Source organism: Procambarus clarkii, chromosome 37, assembly GCF_040958095.1.
Source record: "Procambarus clarkii isolate CNS0578487 chromosome 37, FALCON_Pclarkii_2.0, whole genome shotgun sequence".
NCBI classification, from domain to species: Eukaryota; Metazoa; Arthropoda; class Malacostraca; order Decapoda; family Cambaridae; genus Procambarus; species Procambarus clarkii.
In genome coordinates, this window is record NC_091186.1 from 34,006,367 (window position 1) to 34,025,793 (window position 19,427).

At 37.0% G+C, this 19,427-nt stretch overlaps 1 protein-coding gene across 7 annotated transcripts in view; it reads left to right on the plus strand.

Moving 5' to 3' along the window:
- The window catches only part of LOC123765814 (uncharacterized), a 42,293-nt gene that overhangs the window by 4,823 nt on the left and 18,043 nt on the right, over positions 1 to 19,427 (plus strand). For 2 of the 7 annotated variants that reach the window (XM_069337376.1, XM_045754585.2), the window contains exon 1: positions 276 to 574. The exons of 4 other annotated variants lie outside the window; for them this stretch is intronic. The gene's annotated coding sequence lies outside the window, so the exon portion shown is untranslated. Of the gene's footprint in view, positions 1 to 269; positions 575 to 19,427 lie in introns of those variants that run through there. One more of the 7 variants, XM_069337379.1, reaches the window with a different exon arrangement.

Here is a 19,427-nt window from a genome sequence, read left to right on the forward strand (position 1 = left end):
ACCCATCGTGTGAGTAAAGTGGTCACCATACCCATCGTGTGAGTAAAGTGGTCACCATACCCATCGTGTGAGTAAAGTGGTCACCATACTCTTCCTGTGAGTAAAGTGGTCACCATACCCATCGTGTGAGTAAAATGGTCACCATACCCATCCTGTGAGTAAAGTGGTCACCATACCCATCGTGTGAGTAAAGTGGTCACCATACCCATCGTGTGAGTAAAGTAAAGAGGTGTGGGTGCGTGGGAGTGTGAGGGAGTGAGGCGAGGAAGTGTGTGTTGTGGGGCGGGAGGCTGCGACACACTCCTGCAGCGAGCCCACCTCTCTCTTCACTCAAGAGAACTCTGTTTTGCCTCAGTGCGGCTTTACGCTCCTTCTTTACTTGGCTAACGCGTAGAGCTCTTGCCTTTAGAGCTTTCTTCTTGTCCGATACTATAACCATTGTGCAGTATATGCAACAAAATACGATCTGTGAGAGCGCGTCAGGGATACGACCGCCCACACCGACACAGAGGGGGTGACTGAGTCAGTAATCGGCTTCTCATCCCTCCCTCTCACACAAGACTGTTGCCAATAAGTGAGTTTATAATTTGTATATGCATAACAAGATATTTTCCACTCTATTACGAAATACTAGGGCGCACCCTACGGCGCACCCGAGCCGCGAGGACCAGATTTGGGACAATTGGGGCTAGAAAATTTACTCTAATTACGTTATTTATTATCATAACATTAAACGGTTTGCACCCTTTACGGTTTGCACAACACCACGGTGTTGCCAGAACGTTGTAGTATTTTTAGAAATTTTTCAGAAAATTCGGGTTTTGCCAAATTTTTTCGGCCAAAAAAGTAATGAGGGGTAAAGTAATGCCACCATGCGGGCACCAGGGTGACCAGAAGAATTATATACAAAATATACTATATATATATATATATATATATATATATATATATATATATATATATATATATATATATATATATATATATATATATATATATATATATATGTATATATATATATATTATATATATATATATATATATATATATATATATATATATATATATATATATATATATATATATATATATAGTATATTTTGGTAGCAGTCTTTCCTGTAGACATATATTATTAAATATGACCGAAAAAGTAAGATTAATAATTCTAACACGAATTTTCTCAATCTTTCGTACATTTCTTTTCACTGTTGGAGGTAAATCAAAAATCAATTCTCCAAAATTCAATACAAATGAATTTTGGAGATTTGATTTTTGATTTACCTCCAACAGTGAAAAGAAATGTACGAAAGATTGAGAAAATTCGTGTTAGAATTATTATTCTTACTTTTTCGGTCATATTTAATAATATATATATATATATATATATATATATATATATATATATATATATATATATATATTATTAAATATGACCGAAAAAGTAAGATTAATAATTCTAACACGAATTTTCTCAATCTTTCGTACATTTCTTTTCACTGTTGGAAGTAAATCAAAAATCAATTCTCCAAAATTCATTTTTATTTCTAGTCTGACGCGACACGAGCGCGTTTCGTAAAACTTATTACATTTTCAAAGACTTTAGTTCACAAATACACAACTGAATAGAACTTACGCATCTCCGATTTTATATCTACATTTGAGTGAGGTGGAAGGGGTGATGTGGCATTAACACAAGACAGAACAAAATGTGGCATTAATAGGGTATTAATTTCATCAACACAAGACAGAACAAGAGGTGATATTAATAGGGTATTAATTTCATCAACACAAGACAGAACACGAAACAATGGATATTGAATGGAAGTGTTTGTAGAAAGCCTATTGGTCCATATTTCTTGATGCTTCTATATTTGAGCGGAGTCTTGAGGTGGGTAGAATATAGTTGTGCAATAATTGGCTGTTGATTGCTGGTGTTGACTTCTTGATGTGTAGTGTCTCGCAAACGTCAAGCCGCCTGCTATCGCTGTATCTATCGATGATTTCTGTGTTGTTTACTAGGATTTCTCTGGCGATGGTTTGGTTGTGGGAAGAGATTATATGTTCCTTAATGGAGCCCTGTTGCTTATGCATCGTTAAACGCCTAGAAAGAGATGTTGTTGTCTTGCCTATATACTGGGTTTTTTGGAGCTTACAGTCCCCAAGAGGGCATTTGAAGGCATAGACGACGTTAGTCTCTTTTAAAGCGTTCTGTTTTGTGTCTGGAGAGTTTCTCATGAGTAGGCTGGCCGTTTTTCTGGTTTTATAGTAAATCGTCAGTTGTATCCTCTGATTTTTGTCTGTAGGGATAACGTTTCTATTAACAATATCTTTCAGGACCCTTTCCTCCGTTTTATGAGCTGTGGAAAAGAAGTTCCTGTAAAATAGTCTAATAGGGGGTATAGGTGTTGTGTTAGTTGTCTCTTCAGAGGTTGCATGGCTTTTCACTTTCCTTCTTATGATGTCTTCAACGAAACCATTGGAGAAGCCGTTATTGACTAGGACCTGCCTTACCCTACAGAGTTCTTCGTCGACTTGCTTCCATTCTGAGCTGTGGCTGAGAGCACGGTCGACATATGCGTTAACAACACTCCTCTTGTACCTGTCTGGGCAGTCGCTGTTGGCATTTAGGCACATTCCTATGTTTGTTTCCTTAGTGTAGACTGCAGTGTGGAAACCTCCGCCCTTTTCCATGACTGTTACATCTAGAAAGGGCAGCTTCCCATCCTTTTCCATCTCGTAAGTGAAACGCAACACGGAACTCTGCTCAAATGCCTCCTTCAGCTCCTGCAGATGTCTGACATCAGGTACTTGTGTAAAAATGTCGTCAACATACCTGCAGTATATGGCCGGTTTCAAGTTCATGTCGACTAAGACTTTTTGCTCGATGGTACCCATGTAGAAGTTTGCAAACAGGACACCTAGGGGAGAACCCATGGCGACCCCATCTACTTGCTTATACATGTGCCCATCCGGGCTCAAGAAGGGTGCCTCTTAGGTACAAGCTTGGAGTAGTTTCCTCAGAATATTTTCTGGTATGTCAAGAGGAGTACAGGCTGGATCACGATACACTCTGTCGGCTATCATTCCGATTGTCTCGTCCACAGGACGAGACTAGACTAGAAATAAAAATGAATTTTGGAGAATTGATTTTTGATTTACCTCCAACAGTGAAAAGAAATGTACGAAAGATTGAGAAAATTCGTGTTAGAATTATTAATCTTACTTTTTCGGTCATATTTAATAATATATGTCTACAGGAAAGACTGCTACCAAAATATACTAATTTATTATTATTATTATTTATTTATTTTATTTATGCATATACAAGAATGTACATAAGGAATGTGAGGATACAATTATGGTAATTACAGTCTTGTAAAGCCACTAGCACGCGCAGCGTTTCGGGCAGGTCCTTAATCTAAGAAAATTTTTAGGAGGTAAATACTTGCAAAATTTATAGACAAAAAATGATAACAGATTACATGGAATGAAAAAAAAAAGATGAGAGAAAATTATAGGTACAGTATATTAAAGCACATAGGTAGCTATGATTGATTGCAATGACAGCTTAAAATGGTAGTTGACAACAAATTGGTAGGCACAATACAGCAGAAACAATATAAGATTGATTGCAATGACAGCTTGAATGGTAGTTGACAAAAATTGGTAGTCACAATACAGCATATGGCTAGCACATAAAAGAAGACAGCAATGAACACAATGATAAGGTTGTTTGATATTACATAAAAATTAGGAGATTGGGTACCACTAGGTACAGAGCAAATTTAAAGCTCAGTGTAGGAAACTAAATACATGAAGTTAGGTACTTTTTGGTTTTGCTTTTAAATAAGGCAAAAGTTTTACAGTTTTTCAATTCACTAGGGAGTGAGTTCCATAGACTAGGTCCCTTAATTTGCATAGAGTGTTTACACAGATTAAGTTTGACCCTGGGGATATCAAAGAGATATTTATTTCTGGTGTGGTGATAATGGGTCCTATTACATCTGTCCAGGGAGAGTTTCAGAGCATGGTTTGCATTTAAGAACAGGGTTTTGTAAATGTAGTTGACACAAGAGAATGTGTGGAGGGAGTTAATATTTAGCAAGTTTAGAGATTTAAACAAGGGAGCTGAGTGTTGTCTGAAAGCAGAGTTAGTTATTATTCTGATAGCAGATTTTTGCTGTGTGATGATGGGCTTAAGGTGGTTTGCAGTGGTAGACCCCCATGCACAGATACCATAATTAAGATAGGGGTAGATTAGTGCATAATATAGTGAGAGGAGAGCAGAGTTAGGAACGTAATATCTGATTTTGGAGAGTATACCAACTGTCTTAGAGACTTTCTTAGTTATGTGTTGAATGTGGGTGCTGAAGTTGAGTCTCTTGTCTAGGAATAGGCCAAGAAACTTGCCATCATTTTTATTACTGATGTTAATGTTGTCTATCTGTAGCTGAATTGCATTTGATGATTTGCTTCCAAATAAGATGTAGTAAGTCTTTTCGATGTTTAATGTTAGTTTGTTCGTTGACATCCATAAGTGGACTTTTTTTAATTCATTATTCACAACATTATTTAGTGTATGTGGGTTGAGGTTTGAGTAGATAAGGGTAGTATCGTCAGCAAACATATAGGTTTGAGAATATTAGAGACATTAGGCAGATCGTTTATATATATAAGAAATAGAAGAGGTCCTAAGATGCTGCCCTGTGGCACTCCAACGGTAATTGGTAGAGTGGAAGAAGTTGTATCATTGATGGTTACATATTGGTGTCTGTCACTAAGATAGGATCGGATGTAGTCAAGGGCAAGGCCTCGGATTCCATAATGCTGGAGTTTAAGTAAGAGGTAGTTGTGATTAACAGTATCAAAGGCTTTTCTTAGGTCAATGAAGAGTCCAATCGGAAACTCATTTTTGTCAAGGGCTGAGTAGATAATGTCAAGGAGACTAATGATTGCATCATTGGTACTCTTTTGGGACCGGAAGCCAAACTGGCAGGTGCTGAGTATGTCGAATTTTACGAGTTAGGAATAGAGCTGTTTGTAAATAATTTTTTCAAATATTTTTGATAGAATGGGTAGATTTGATATTGGTCTATAATTGTTTATGTCCGCCGGATTGCCTCCTTTATGGACTGGCGTTACTCTTGCTTTTTTGAGGATATCAGGGAAGGTGTGACACTCTATAGATTTGTTGAACAGTAGTGCTATGGGTGGGGCAAGGGCATGGGAGGCTCTCTTGTACACAATGGACGGAATTTCACTGGTGTTCCCTGCCTTGGTTTTTAGAGAGTGTATGATGGACACAACATCTGCCGGGCTGATTGGTGAAAGGAGAAGAGAGTTTGGATAGCTGCCTGAGAGATATGTGTTAATATGTGTCTGAGTCTGTGGGATTTTACTGGCAAGATTAGCACCAACCGATGAAAAGAAACTATTAAATTCATTTGCCATTTCTAAATCAGTTGACGGTATATCCCCATCCTTGTAGAGTTTTATTTGGTTATGTGAGTGTTGTTTAGTTCCTAAGATACTAGAGATAGTTTTCCAAGTGTTTTTCATGTTGCCTTTTGCTTCATTGAATCTATTCACATAATATGCAAGTTTTGCCTTTCTTATGATACTGGTAAGCATTGATGAGTACCTTTTAGCTACTTCCTTTGAAACTAGGCCAATCCTAACTTTCTTTTCATATTCATGTTTCTTGTTGATTGAGTTGAGAATGCCACTTGTGAGCCATGGATTGTTTAATCTTTTGTCAGTTACTTGCTTTGTAAGAAGGGGACAATGAAGGTTGTAGAGGCTTAGAGTTTTGGAGAGGAAGAGGTTAGCTAATGAATTTATATTATGGGTATTATTGAATTCAGAATCCCAGTTAATATTGTGAAGTGCCTCTGTAAGATTGTCTAAAGCTGATTCACTGTGTAGCCTAAATGAAAGTTTCTTGCTTTTTGGTGGTGTTATGTCCATGTTCGCTATGAGACAGGTAGGATAGTGGTCAGTTGTTCTGTCGTAGATTATACCAGATACAAGGGGAGCTGTTATGTTTGTCCATATGTGGTCCAAGGTAGTGGCTGATGTTTGAGTGACTCGGGTAGGTTTGGTGATAGATAGATAGATAATATTAAAATGCACGACCCAGCAGCAAGGAATCAAGCCTTCACGACAAAATATCGCCAGGATCTGATTCGTGATCAGATATACAAGGCAGAGAATGAAATCAAAGACAACAAAACGCAACTACTTCATGCTACAAACGAGTGGAGAAATAGCAACATTGACGAAAGTATCCGTACCCGCATTGAACAACACCTCGACATCCTCACAGACCAACATCACCTCAGCACTGAAACAAGGATTATCAAGAAACTAACAACATTATATGGAGGACCTATGGCAATTCCACGACCAAGAGATGGCTTCCTGAACCTTGCAGGAATTAACCTCACTGAGGACGAAGTCACTCTCCTAAATCTGGGCATAAACTGTCATGTTATGTCCAGACCGAGCGAGATGGCCCGGAAAGTAGAGTTGGAAATTCTGTTGGACGACATATTCGACATCGAGACACAAAAGAAGGTCACTACCAAAGATACCTTACAAGCAGAACTTATTGCAGAAGGAGGAAAGAATCGAGGCAATTACAGAAGCACCATACTGTCCCCCGAGCTTAAAGCGGCAGCTAAAAGCCTTCGTGAGAACAAGGAGATAGTTGTCAGGAGAGGTGACAAGTCGCCAATATATGTCATTCTTAAAAAAGACGAATATCTGGCGAAAATGAACATCATGCTCTCTGACCAAACTAAGTTCCAAAGGGTAACGAAGGACACTACAGCCGAATTATAAGCAAAGGTCAACAAACTGATCGAAACTGTGAACGCCAAGAAATCCGGACTCCACCTGCCAAAGATCATTGGGGAATATAAACCTGGATATGCGTATGGAAATGTCAAGACACACAAGCCTGGAAACCCACTTCGGCCAATCATTAGCCAGATACCCACACCCACGTACAGACTGGCGAAGCGACTCAACGGCCTGCTGACTCCTTATGTTCCTTGCGCCTTCAGCCTGAAGTCTCCAAAGGAATTTGTTGACTTACTGCGGGGCACACGGGCCACAGGGATAAGAGCCTCGTTGGACGTAGAATCGCTGTTTACCAACGTACCTGTGGACGAGACAATCGGAATGATAGCCGACAGAGTGTATCGTGATCCAGCCTGTACTCCTCTTGACATACCAGAAAATATTCTGAGGAAACTACTCCAAGCTTGTACTAAAGAGGCACCCTTCTTGAGCCCGGATGGGCACATGTATAAGCAAGTAGATGGGGTCGCCATGGGTTCTCCCCTAGGTGTCCTGTTTGCAAACTTCTACATGGGTACCATCGAGCAAAAAGTCTTAGTCGACATGAACTTGAAACCGGCCATATACTGCAGGTATTTTGACGACATTTTTACACAGGTACCTGATGTCAGACATCTGCAGGAGCTGAAGGAGGCATTTGAGCAGAGTTCCGTGTTGCGTTTCACTTACGAGATGGAAAAGGATGGGAAGCTGCCCTTTCTAGATGTAACAGTCATGGAAAAGGGCGGAGGTTTCCACACTGCAGTCTACACTAAGGAAACAAACATAGGAATGTGCCTAAATGCCAACAGCGACTGCCCAGACAGGTACAAGAGGAGTGTTGTTAACGCATATGTCGACCGTGCTCTCAGCCACAGCTCAGAATGGAAGCAAGTCGACGAAGAACTCTGTAGGGTAAGGCAGGTCCTAGTCAATAATGGCTTCTCCAATGGTTTCGTTGAAGACATCATAAGAAGGAAAGTGAAAAGCCATGCAACCTCTGAAGAGACAACTAACACAACACCTATACCCCCTATTAGACTATTTTACAGGAACTTCTTTTCCACAGCTCATAAAACGGAGGAAAGGGTCCTGAAAGATATTGTTAATAGAAACGTTATCCCTACAGACAAAAATCAGAGGATACAACTGACGATTAACTATAAAACCAGAAAAACGGCCAGCCTACTCATGAGAAACTCTCCAGACACAAAACAGAACGCTTTAAAAGAGACTAACGTCGTCTATGCCTTCAAATGCCCACTTGGGGACTGTAAGCTCCAAAAAACCCAGTATATAGGCAAGACAACAACATCTCTTTCTAGGCGTTTAACGATGCATAAGCAACAGGGCTCCATTAAGGAACATATAATCTCTTCCCATAAGCAAACCATCGCCAGAGAAATCCTCATAAACAACACAGAAATCATCGATAGATACAGCGATAGCAGGCGGCTTGACGTTTGCGAGGCACTACACATCAAGAAGTCAACACCAGCAATCAACAGCCAATTATTGCACAACTATATTCTACCCACCTCAAGACTCCGCTCCAATATAGAAGCATCAAGAAATATGGACCAATAGGCTTTCTACAAACACTTCTATTCAATACCCATTGTTTCTGTTCTGTCTTGTGTTGATACTTTTAATACCCTATTAATATCCCCTCCTGTTCTGTCTTGTGTTAATGCCACATCACCCTTCCCACCTCACTCAAATGTAGATATAATATCAGAGAGACGTAAGTTCTAATCAGTTGTGTATTTGTGAAGTCTTTGAAAATGTAATAAGTTTTACGAAACGCGCCCGTGTCGCGTCAGACTAGAAATAAAAATGAATTTTGGAGAAGTGATTTTTGATTTACCTCCAACAGTGAAGCGTAATGTACGAAAGATTGAGAAAATTCGTGTTAGAATTATTAATCTTACTTTTTCGGTCATATTTAATAATATATATATATATATATATATATATATATATATATATATATATATATATATATATATATATATATATATATATATATATATATATATATATATATATATATATATATATATATATATATATATATATATATATATATATATATATATATATAGTATATTTTGTATATAATTTTGTATATATTTTGTATATTTATATATATAAATATATATATATATATATATATATATATATATATATATATATATATATATATATATATATATATATATATATATATATATATATATATATATATATATATATTTATATATATGCGGAAAAACCACAAAGAAATGGGGAAGAGAGATGAACGTTTCGGCCTGTTAAAGCCGTTGTCAACACCAGACTGACTAGAGAAAGAGAGTGAGGATACAGGCCAACACCTGGAACCTGACCAACCCATCTCTAGGGAAAGAATTACCAGAAACAGGAATAGCTTAGCTTAGAATGGTCAAAGAGGATGAAGCAGTCAGAGAATAAGGATGAAAGATTAAAGAAAAGCCTCATGATCACACAATATATGAATATAAAATTGTAATGAGACATTGTAAGCCTCCCTTTCAGAGTTTTTTCTTAAACTGTGGTGCAATATTGTAACTTAAAACTGGGTCAAGTTTGTACATACCAGTACTAACATTGAGAAGATTTGGACATTGACTAATTAGGGCAGACTCAATTAAATTCCGTTCCACAAAGCCATTGCAATTGGCAATGCTTTTCGCACCATCCCAATTAATAGTGTGATCACACAAGCTTGTATGTAGATACAAAGCATTAGACGTTTGGGCAGTTCTTATACTATAAGCGTGTTGGGACATACGTAATTGAAAGGATTTTCCTGTTTGTCCAAGGTACACAGACTCACAATCATTGCAGGGAATCGAATACACACAACCTGCTGTACCAGGGGAGTTTTTTTTATTAAATTAGACTTGATCGTATTATTAGTGAACACCAAATTGATATTAAGGTTCTTAAAAACTGGGGAAAGTTTCTCAAATCCCATCGCATAAGGTACCACCAATGAGTTTCTAATTTCTGGTTTCGCTTTGGAGACATTATTATAAAACGTACATTTAGTTTTCCAAAACGAGAATTAATTGGGATTAACAGTAATTGGGATGGGCTATATTTTGGTAGCAGTCTTTCTTGTATTATATATGACTGAAAAAGTAAGATTAATAATTCTAACACGAATTTTCTCAATATTTCTTATGTTTCTTTTCACTGTCGATGGTAATTGAAAAATCAATTCTCCAAAATTCATTTTTATTTCTAGTCTGACGCGACACTTGAACGCGTTTCGTAATAACTTATTACATTTTCAAAGACTTTAGTTTACACACACACAACTATAACCTGCAAATACTAAACAGAGTTCTATGCTATAGTTTAAACAGCTTTCATCTTATATACCTTCATTTGGGTGAGGTGATATGTTACAACAGTTTTGGATGAGGTGAACACAACTTTCAACATAAGACAGAATACGAAACAATGGGTATAAATAGGGTAAATTAAAGGAAAGAATGGAAGTAACTGCAAATGCCCTATTGGCCCATATTTCTTGATGCTTCTATATTGGTGCGGAGTCTTGAAGTGGGTAGAATATAGTTGTGCATTAATTGACTGTTGATTGCTGGTGTTGACTTCTTAATGTGTAGTGCCTCGCAGATGTCAAGCCGCCTGCTATCGCTTTATCTATCGATGATTTCTGTGTTGTTTGTTAAGATTTCTCTGGTGATGGTCTGGTTGTGGGAAGAGATTATATGTTCCTTAATAGAGCCCTGTTGCTTATGCATCGTTAATCGCCTGGAAAGAGATGTATATATATGTGTTGTACCTAGTAGCCAGAACGTCGTACTCGGCCAGCTATGTAAGGCCCGATTTGCCTAATAAGCCAAGTTTTCCTGAATTAATATATTTTCTCTAATTTTTTTCTTATGAAATGATAAAGCTACCCATTTCAGTATGTATGAGGTCAATTTTTTTTATTGGAGATAAAATTACCGTAGATATATGACCGAACCTAACCATCCTTACCTAACCTAACCTAACCTATCTTTATAGGTTATCTTGAGGTTATCTTGAGATGATTTCGGGGCTTTCAGTGTCCCCGCGGCCCGGTCCTCGACCAGGCCTCCACTCTTAGGAAGCAGCCCGTGACAGCTGACTAACACCCAGGTACCTATTTTACTGCTAGGTAACAGGGGCATTGGGTGAAAGAAACTCTGCCCATTTCTCGCCGGCGCCTGGGATCGAACCCAGGACCACAGGATCACAAGTCCAGCATGCTGGATTAGGTTAGGTTAGGTTAGGTAGGTTAGGTAGTCTAAAAACAATTAATTCATGAAAACTTGTCTTATTAGGCAAATCGGGCCTTGCATAGTAGGCCGAGAAGTTCATTCTGGCTACTAGGTACGACATATATATATATATATATATATATATATATATATATATATATATATATATATATATATATATATATATATATATATATATATATATATATATATATATATATATATGTCGTACCTAGTAGCCAGAACGCACTTCTCAGCCTACTATGCAAGGCCCAATTTGCCTAATAAGCCAAGTTTTCATGAATTAATTGTTTTTCGACTACCTAACCTAACCTAACCTAACTTTTTCTGCTACATTACCTAACCTAACCTATATAGATAGGTTAGGTTAGGTTAGATAGGGTTGGTTAGGTTTGGTCATATATCTACATTAATTTTAACTCCAATAAAAAAAAATTGACCTCATACATAATGAAATGGGTAGCTTTATCATTTCATAAGAAAAAAAAATAGAGAAAATATATTAATTCAGGAAAATTTGGCTTATTAGGCAAATCTGGCCTTGCATAATAGGCTGAGAAGTGCATTCTGGCTACTAGGTACGACATATATATATATATATATATATATATATATATGTCGTACCTAGTAGCCAGAACGCACTTCTCGGCCTACTATGCAAGGCCCGATTTGCCTAATAAGCCAAGTTTTCCTGAATTAATATATTTTCTCAAAATTTTTTCTTATGAAATGATAAAGCTACCCATTTCATTATGTATGAGGTCAATTTTATTTAATTGGAGTTAAAATTAACGTAGATATATGACCGAACCTAACCATCCCTACCTAACCTAACCTAACCTATCTTTATAGGTTAGGTTAGGTTAGGTAGCCGAAAAAGTTAGGTTAGGTTAGGTTAGGTAGGTTAGGTAGTCGAAAAAACATTAATTCATGAAAACTTGGCTTATTAGGCAAATCGGGCCTTGCATAGTAGGCTGAGAAGTGCATTCTGGCTACTAGGTACGACATATATATATATATATATATATATATATATATATATATATATATATATATATATATATATATATATATATATATATATATATATATGTCGTACCTAGTAGCCAGAACGCACTTCTCGGCCTACTATGCAAGGCCCGATTTGCCTAATAAGCCAAGTTTTCCTGAATTATTATATTTTCTCTAATTTTTTTCTTATGAAATGATAAAGCTACCCATTTCATTATATATGAGGTCAATTTTTTTTTATTGGAGTTAAAATTAACGTAGATATATGACCGAACCTAACCAACCCTACCTAACCTAACCTAACCTATTTTTAAAGGTTAGGTTAGGTTAGGTAACCGAAAAAGTTAGGTTAGGTTAGGTTAGGTAGGTTAGGTAGTCGAAAAAACATTAATTCATGAAAACTTGGCTTATTAGGCAAATCGGGCCTTGCATAGTAGGCTGAGAAGTGCGTTCTGGCTACTAGGTACGACATATATATATATATATGTCGTACCTAATAGCCAGAACACACTTCTCAGCCTACTATGCAAGGCCCGATTTGCCTAATAAGCCAAGTTTTCCTGAATTAATATATTTTCTCTAATTTTTTTCTTATGAAATGATAAAGCTACCCATTTCATTACGTATGAGGTCAATTTTTTTTTAGTGTAGTTAAAATTAACGTAGATATATGACCAAACCTAACCAACCCTACCTAACCTAACCTAACCTATATTTATAGGTTAGGTTAGGTTAGGTAGCCGAAAAAGTTAGGTTAGGTTAGGTTAGGTAGGTTAGGTAGTCGAAAAAAATTAATTCATGAAAAGTTGGCTTATTAGGCAAATCGGGCATTGCATAGTAGGCTGAGAAGTGCGTTCTGGCTACTAGGTACGACATATATATATATATATATATATATATATATATATATATATATATATATATATATATATATATATATATATATATATATATATGTCGTACCTAGTAGCCAGAACGCACTTCTGAGCCTACTATGCAAGGCCCGATTTGCCTAATAAGCCAAGTTCTCCTGAATTAATATATTTTCTCTAATTTTTTTCTTATGAAATGATAAAGCTAACCATTTCATTATGTATGAGGTCAATTTTATTTTATTGGAGTTAAAATTAACGTAGTTATATGACCGAACCTAACCAACCCTACCTAACCTAACCTAACCTATCTGTATAGGTTAGGTTCGGTTAGGTAGCCGAAAAAGTTAGGTTAGGTTAGGTTAGGTAGGTTTGGTAGTAGAAAAACAATTAATTCATGAAAACTTGGCTTATTAGGCAAATCGGGCCTTGCATAGTAGGCTGAGAAGTGCGTTCTGGCTACTAGGTACGACATATATATATATATATATATATATATATATATATATATATATATATATATATATATATATATATATATATATATGTCGTACCTAGTAGCCAGAACGCACTTCTCAGCCTACTATGCAGGGCCCAATTTTCCTAATAAGGCAAGTTTTCATGAATTATTTGTTTTTCGACTACCTAACCTAACCTAACTTTTTCTGCTACCTAACCAAATCTATCCTGTAAAGATAGGTTAGGTTAGGTTAGGTAGGGTTGGTTAGGTTCGGTCATATATCTACGTTAATTTTAACTGCAATAACAAAAATTGACCTCATACATAATGAAATGGGTAGATTTATCATTTCATAAGAAGAAAATTAGAGAAAATATATTAATTCTGGAAAACTTGGCTTATTATTCAAATCGGGCCTGGCATAGTAGGCCGAGAAGTGCATTCTGGCTATTAGGTACGACATATATATATATATATATATATATATATATATATATATATATATATATATATATATATATATATATATATATATATATATATATATATATATATATACTATATATATATACTATATGCAACTGAAAACTCACACCCCAGAGGTAACTCGATCCTATATTGCCAGAAGCAACGCAGCTGGTATGTACAGGATGCCTTAATCCACTTAACCATCATGACCGGACATAAGGAGGTGATAGCCGAAGCTATTTGAACCACCCCCCAGCCGGTACCCGGATGGTAATCTTGGGCATAGCATTTTATCATATCACCTCATTCTTTGGGGCACACGTGAGGAACACAAATGCGAACAAGCCTGAATGGTCCCCAGGACTATATGCAACTGAAAACTCACACCCCAGATGTGACTCGAACCCATATTGCCAGGAGGAACGCAACTGGTATGTACAGGACGCCTTAATCCACTTGACCATCACGACCAGACATAAGGAAGTGATAGCCAAAGCTATTTGAACCACCCTCCACCGGCACCCGGATGGTAATCTTGGGCATGCATATGTCGTACCTAGTAGCCAGAACACACTTCTTGGCCTACTATGCAAGGCCCGATTTGCCAAATAGGCCGAGAGACTTTCTTTATTTTCAATAAATTGTTTCCGATTAGTATATTAGTATATTATTATTATATTATATTAGGAACAAAAAATTAATGACTTAGTTGTGTTAGTTTAGGTTAGGTTTAGATAGGTTAGGTTTGGTTAGGTAGGGTTGGTTAGGTTCGGTCATATATCTACGTTAATTTTAACTCAGATTTCAACAAATTAACTTATAAATAATGAAATGGACAGATTTATCATTTCATAAGAAAAAAACGAGAAAAATATATAAATTCAGGAAAACTTGGCTTATTATGCAACTAGGGCCATGCATAGTAGGCCGAGTACGACTATCTGGCTACTAGGGACAACATATATATATATATATATATATATATATATATATATATATATATATATATATATATATATATATATATATATATATATATATATATATATATATATATATATATATATATATATATATATATATATATATATATGTCGTACCTAGTAGCCGGAACGCACTTCTCAGCCTACTATGCAAGGCCAAATTTGCCTAGTAAGCCAAGTTTTCACGAATTAATTGTTTTTCGACTACCTAACCTACCTAACCTAACCTAACCTAACTTTTTCGGCTACCTAACCTAACCTAACCTATAGAGATAGGTTAGGTTAGGTTAGGTAGGGTTGGTTAGGTTCGGTCATATATCTACGTTAATTTTAACTCCAATAAAAAAAAATCGACCTCATACATAATGAAATGGATAGCTTTATCATTTCATAAGAGAAAAATTAGAGAAAATATATTAATTCATGAAAACTTGGCTTATTAGGCAAATCGGGCCTTGCATAGTAGGCTGAAAAGTGCGTTCTGGCTACTAGGTACGACATATATATATATATATATATATATATATATATATATATATATATATATATATATATATATATATATATATATATATATATATATATGCAATTGACGATCACAAAACACTGATCATTTTATGCGGAAAATCCACAGATAAATATGAAATGAGGTGAACGCTTCGGCTTGTTAAAGCCTTTGTCAACACCAGACTGACCAAGGAGGTCAGTCTGGTGTTGACAAAGGCTTTAACAAGCCGAAACGTTCACCTCATTTCATATTTATCTGTGGATTTTCCGCATATATATATATATGTATATATATTAGTATATTTTGGTAGCAGTCTTTCCTGTAGACATATATTATTAAATATGACCGAAAAAGTAAGATTAATAATTCTAACACGAATTTTCTCAATCTTTCGTACATTTCTTTTCACTGTTGGAGGTAAATCAAAAATCAATTCTCCAAAATTCATTTTTAATTCTAGTCTGACGCGACACGAGCGCGTTTCGTAAAACTTATTACATTTTAAAAGACTTTAGTTTACAAATACACAACTGAATAGAACTTACGCATCTCCGTTTTTATATCTACATTTGAGAGAGGTGGATGGGGTGAGGTGGCATTAATAGGGTATTAATTTCATCAACACAAGACAGAACAAGAGGTGGTATTAATAGGGTATTAATTTCATCAACACAAGACAGAACACGAAACAATGGGTGTTGAATAGAAGTGATTGTAGAAAGCCTATTGGTCCATATTTCTTGATGCTTCTATATTGGAGCGGAGTCTTGAGGTGGGTAGAATATAGTTGTGCATTAATTGGGTGTTGATTGCTGGTGTTGACTTCTTGATGTGTAGTGCCTCGCAAACGTCAAGCCGCCTGCTATCGCTGTATCTATCGATGATTTCTGTGTTGTTTACTAGGATTTCTCTGGCGATGGTTTGGTTGTGGGAAGAGATTATATGTTCCTTAATGGAACATAGGCGTTTTCTTTCTAGGCGTTTAACGATGCATAAGCAACAGGGCTCCATTAAGGAACATATAATCTCTTCCCACAACCAAACCATCGCCAGAGAAATCCTAGTAAACAACACAGAAATCATCGATAGATACAGCGATAGCAGGCGGCTTGACGTTTGCGAGGCACTACACATCAAGAAGTCAACACCAGCAATCAACACCCAATTAATGCACAACTATATTCTACCCACCTCAAGACTCCGCTCCAATATAGAAGCATCAAGAAATATGGACCAATAGGCTTTCTACAATCACTTCTATTCAATTCCCATTGTTTCGTGTTCTGTCTTGTGTTGATGAAATTAATACCCTATTAATACCACCTCTTGTTCTGTCTTGTGTTGATGAAATTAATACCCTATTAATGCCACCTCACCCCATCCACCTCTCTCAAATGTAGATATAAAAACGGAGATGCGTAAGTTCTTTTCAGTTGTGTATTTGTAAACTAAAGTCTTTGAGAATGTAATAAGTTTTACGAAACGCGCTCGTGTCGCGTCAGACTAGAAATAAAAATGAATTTTGGAGAATTGATTTTTGATTTACCTCCAACAGTGAAAAGAAATGTACGAAAGATTGAGAAAATTCGTGTTAGAATTATTAATCTTACTTTTTCGGTCATATTTAATAATATATATATATATATATATATATATATATATATATATATATATATATATATATATGTCGTACCTAATAGCCAGAACGCACTTCTCGGCCTACTATCCAAGGCCTGATTTGCCTAAAAAGCCAAGTTTTTCTGAATTAATATATTTTCTCTAACTTTTTTCTTATGAAATGATAAAGCTACCCATTACATTACGAATGAGGTCAATTTTTTTTTATTGGAGTTAAAATTAACGTAGATATATGACCGAACCTAACCAACCCTACCTAACCTAACCTAACCTATCTTTATAGGTTAGGTTAGGTTAGGTAGCCGAAAATGTTAGGTTAGGTTAGGTTAGGTAGGTTAGGTAGACGAAAAACAATTAATTCATGAAAACTTGGCTTATTAGGCAAATCGGGCCTTGCATAGTAGGCATAGAAGTGAGTTCTGGCTACTAGGTACGACATATATATATATATATATATATATATATATATATATATATATATATATATATATATATATATATATATATATATATATATATATATATATATATATATTGTGATGGTAAAGCGTTGGTGTTCGGCTGTTTCAAAAGCTAGGGGCAGGGCCTCGTCACATTATAGAAAAAAAAGAGAAAAGCTGGAACTTTCGTCTGTGGTAAGGTAATGGGAAGACACACAAAACACAAGTAAATTAACAATGAAATTTTAATTACTTTAGAAAAAGAAGACATGAATAAAGTTAAGCACATAAAATATAAAAGACAAGTCAACAAACAAAATAATATGAATAATCACTGGCAAATGAAAAGTTACGTTAAGACAAGTGAGTTACAGTGATAGCAAAATGAATATGAATGGAGCTGGAATATTGGCTTCGAGCTGCCACCTCCCTTAGTACACGAAAGCCAAGGCTTAGTCTACCAGCGAGAGATGTCAACTGCAAGGAGCACTGAGATATTCTGACAATACTGAAGCACTGCAGCCCAGACATCAACTTGTGGCGGAGGGCGGAGGGCAGGTGCGACGGGACACCAGCCAATCAGCGACAGGCAGGCAAAGGACAAGCAGTTTGCTGTTTACGGTGGCGGTAGCTAGCAGGTGTCACTGTGTGCTGGGTACGATTTGCTCTCTGGGCAAAACGTTTGGCGATACTTGCTGAACGTATCTTCTATATTATCTTTTATTTTTACATACTTTGTAGGGAAGAGCAGGCTCAATCTCTCTTGAAAGAGATTATCGTCACAACTCTCCCCGAAGCCTGCGGTTCTGGAAGAAGTACGTCGTCATGTGGTGGAGTAATAGGTGGAGTTGCTTCTACTTCATAAACTCTGGAGAGGGCTTCGGCTATGATGTTGTCAGAACCCTTGATATAGCGGATCTCCAGGTTGAAATCTTGTAGATATAAAGCCCATCGTAGAAGACGCTGGTTAGTGAATTGGGCTTGATGTAAGAAGCAGAGAGGGTTGTGGTCTGAGAAGATGGTGGTAGACCTGGCACCTTGTAGGTATGGAGCAAAGTGCTGGAGATTCAGGACGATGGATAGTAGCTCCTTTTCAATAGTGCTGTAGTTCTTCTGGTGGGGTTTCAAATTGTAGCTGTAGTAGCTGACAGGTAGAACCTCCTCCCCTCGTTGCTGCATCAGGGCACCACCAACGCCGGTACCACTGGCGTCGACATGAAGGACGAAAGGCTTGGTGATATCTGGCGAGGCGAGAATGGGATTAGAACAGAGGAGGAATTTGAGTTGTTCGAAAGCAACAGTTTGCTGCATGGTCCAATTATACCGTTGCTTGGGACTGGTTAAAATGATTAAAGGCGTGGCGACTGTACTGAAATTTCTCACAAACCTACGGTAGTAGGAGGCAAGACCAAGGAAGCGCAGGAGCTGCTTCCTGGTGGTAGGCTGTGGATAATGCTGGATGGCTTGAGTGTGTGAGTCTAACGGAGCTAGGCTGCCACTCCCAATTACATGACCCAGATAACGCACTTTACTTTTCGCGAAGGTGGACTTGCCCAGGTAGATGGTGAGGCCGGCTGTCAGGAGCTTGGCAAACAGTCGTCCCAGCTGGAGCAGATGTTCACTCCAGGTGTTGGATGCTACGACGATATCATCCAAATAGGCGTACGTGTTATCCAAGCCCTGGATGACACGGTTGACAGCTCTCTGAAAGGTGGCCAGGGCATTACATAGTCCGAAAGGAAGGCGTTCATACCTGAAAAGTCCAAAGGGAGTGATAAAGTCAGATATTTCTTTGGCTCGCTCCGTTAAACACACTTGGTAATACCCCTTAAGCAAGTCCACTTGGGACAAGTACTGGGCATTACCAATGGCGTCAAGAATGTCA